Raw genomic sequence first — 3,643 nt, 5'->3', positions numbered from 1 at the left:
TTTAGTAGCCCAGGTTCTTGAGTTTTTCAAGACAGATTTTTTTTTTTCCCCTTAGCTGAGGTATAGTTCTAGGGAGGAGAATTGACTAAGCCACAGTTTTGTGTATGCAAAGACAGTTTCCTATCTAGGCCGTTTTCTGTTGTCAGGGTGGGAGTATGGTCCCCACAAACCCCTAATATTAGGCTACTCCTGCAGCATGTGCTTTTAGCTTCTCTCTTGACTAAGGATCAGATATCCCTCTGTGAGCTGGCCTTCAGCTCCTCTGCTTCTGTGTATAAACCTTGGATGTTACTACATTTTATATTTACCAGAGCTATTCGAGCAATAGTATTTGAACCGCTAGCCTTTTAAATAAAAGTCTGCCCCATTGCTAACGTGGAGATACCGAGTCCACTTTCATTTCTTGCCAGCTTCCTTTGCACTGCTTCAGGCAGAAAGTGTTCATCTGCTTCTCTTTGATTGGCGCCCCAGTTTGCTGCAGTGACAGAACTTAATGCTTAATCTTTGGCTTTCATATATAATATATATATGAAACACACACACACGTATATGAAGTGTAATGCACTGTCCAAGTGCAATGTCCTAGTCGTCCTTGTGATTAAGGGGCCAACTTTGCAGGCAGCCAGCAGAGGTGTTATTCTGTTTGTCTCCCAGCAAATTTTCATTCCTTTGCCCACCCATTCCCACTACACTAGATGCACCTGGTGGTGACACAGTAAAGACTTCTAGAGTCCCATCTTGAATGTGGCCGGTTGAAAATGTACTGCCAAGGGTGATTTAGGGCATGTTGTTTTGCCGCCCACATATTCTAGACTGCCGCGGGCAGTCCTCTGGCTACCACCTTGAGTCTATGTGGACATCTGTCTAAACCTGAATGTTTTGTCAAAAACCTTAACCCAACAAGACAAATCTTGAGTAGCTCATGCCCTGCTCTTAGGAATTCTGTCGTTGTTTAAAAATAATGTTCAACTTTTTCATTTGTTCGACCTAGTCACCGTTTACAGTTGTATGCTAAAGCCTGAAATACTGTCTGTGCTGTGGTGTATGAGCATTGCCAATTTTATATTTATTGCAGCGAAGAAGAAACTAAAGATACATGAAAATGAGGAGCATGGCTACACTCCTAAATCTGTATGGGTGCATGTGGGAGAAGTGAGTTGGGGTCTCTTGAAAGGAGGCTTTTTGGGGTGGGGTCTCCCAGGCTTCTCCTTGGTGTTCCTGCTTGGGATCACTGCTGCTAGCTGACTGGACCTTCCCAAAGGAAGTTTGTGATTCTGCTTTGGCAAAGTTTCATTGACTAGTAGATCTCATTCTGTTTTAGTGCATATTTCAATATAAATGTAAACATTTCACTCAAACTTGCTGTCTTTCTGTCTCCTTTATCATAGTTTGAATTCCAATGGAGAGAAGAAGGGATGGTTTTTTTCCTACCTTATCACAAGCAGATTAGATACTTAGATCGTCCTGCTTCTTTTCTGTGAAACTGAATGTACCAAGCTGACCCTCATCACTTCCCTCCTTGGGAGCGTAGAATGGCAGGATGGGTTGAGCAGATAGAAGGAATGCTAAGTAGATAAATGGAAATATTGTCAAGCAGAATGTTTCAGATTTGTGAATAGTATCTGGTAGTTTAAAACCGAATTAACTCGTCATTAAATTGATCTCTTGACTCTTTTTCTTAATTTCAATCTTTAGAGTTTTATTCATGTTAACTGTACCAATTTCCGTGGTTTCCTCCATTCCTCAAGCTAGTAATCACCAATTTTTCTTTTTTACACTTTGAAATATTTCTTTCTACTGTTGCCCCCAGCTTGAACTCAAGTGCTTCAAATTAATTGGATTATTCTGAGTTTCTCTGTCGTCTAGGGAGAAAAGCTTCAGGATAGTACTTGCCATATGTTAACCATCTAAGCACTTTAGGTAGGTGTATTCCCACTTTACTGTTGGCTGGGAGGCCTGGGGCAGTTTTCTGTCTTGTCAGAGGTGAGTCGTGATATAAATGGTTGAGCTGGGATTTGAGCCCAGCTTTACCTGACTTCAAAGTCCTTGCTCTTAACACTACTCATTCAACCTGGGATATCTTTTTAGCTCTAAATTCTGATTCACTGAGTTCATGACAGATACATCCCTAGTTTCCTTTCAGTTGAAAGTCCTGAGCCTGGGATAAACCATAATGGAAAAGAAAAAAACAAGTCCTGGGAATGAAGTGACAATCTTCTCACCTGGACCAAGGCAACAGTTCTCTTCAGTCCTACTGCAGTCTGTATATGCCTTTTTGATTCCATCCTCCACAATGGCCACAGGATTAGAATTTATTTAAAGTGCACTTCCTGGTCATCTTGTTTCCCACCTTAAAACCAGCAGTAGAATTTAAATTGTGTCTATAGAGCCAAGAATTTTTGGTGGTACATGTGAAGGGGTTCAAAGACTGGCTACTGTATTAACATGTCAGTAAGTTCAGATTGACAGGAAGATACTACTTGGGTAAGTGAAATAAGATTTAAAATCTAAAACAGGGAAGTGTAGGTACAGTCAGTAATAAGTGGCAGAATGAGTAAAATAGTTGTCACCTTCCATGTGCTGAGGGGTTGGGGTGGGGGCCAGAATTGCAGATGAAAGTATCGAATGAGGGTTCATACCAGATCAGAATACACAGCCGCCTCCCTTGAAGTCCACTCCTATACAAAGTGAGTCCAGACAGTTTTGCAGCTGGGTTAGTTGGAGTTGTGCTGTGGACCACCTCATCTGACCTGGGTGAATGGTCTCAGTATAACAATGTGGCTCCTGAGTGACAGCGTGGACACAGTTCTCTATCACCCACACCTCCCCAAGCTAACACATCTGTCTCAAGCACAACCTCTTTAGAGCTGTGTGGCCAGAACAAGGGTCACTTACTCAACTGGCCCATTAGGATCTATCCAGATGACTAACACTACCAACCACACCAGTGATGATTACAGCAAATTGATATGCCAGTAAAATGTTCCTTAGCAGCTTAAAGTTTCTATGGTTTTTTGTGACATTCCCTTTATCGTTTCTCACCATGGTGAGGCTATCGGATTAAAATGACTTACTCCTATAAGAGGATAAAATTTAGAGATACTAAACTGAGGTATTTTTGTTTTTCTACTTGTCTTCCCCACCCCACCCCCGTGTCTAATCACAGGAAGTTCCTCTCCACCCACCCTCCCAGAGGTATTGCCTTGTGAGCTGCTTACAGGTTCCCCTTAAATCACAGGGCAGCAGTGAAAGCAGCCTAGGGCCCGAGGCTTTGTTGATTGTGTCCAAACTACCCCATGTGTACCTCTTCAGTGGCCCAGAAGTGGAAGAGAGGGTAGTGTGGTGGAAGGAGTAGCTCTGTCACCACCATCCGCTTGGGGAAGGCGCCAACAGGAGAATCCATCTCTGCTTTTCTCCAGCCAAGGCAGGGGTGAAATCTTAACTCAGCTACATATTTTTACACAGCCACAAAGCAAAGACCTTAAATGTTTTGCTAAACACAGTCTTTCTTTGGCTTGATTTTTTGCTGTGCTTCTTGCCTCTTGCTTATTTGCTGGCTTATTTTAGCTTAACTAATCACATCAAAAATATGTATCAAAAAACAAATTTTACACACTGATAAAACTTTGACACCCCTGTAAAA

The sequence above is a fragment of the Hippopotamus amphibius genome, chromosome 9, assembly GCF_030028045.1.
Source record: "Hippopotamus amphibius kiboko isolate mHipAmp2 chromosome 9, mHipAmp2.hap2, whole genome shotgun sequence".
NCBI lineage: Eukaryota > Metazoa > Chordata > Mammalia > Artiodactyla > Hippopotamidae > Hippopotamus > Hippopotamus amphibius.
This window is presented reverse-complemented; position numbering follows the sequence as displayed.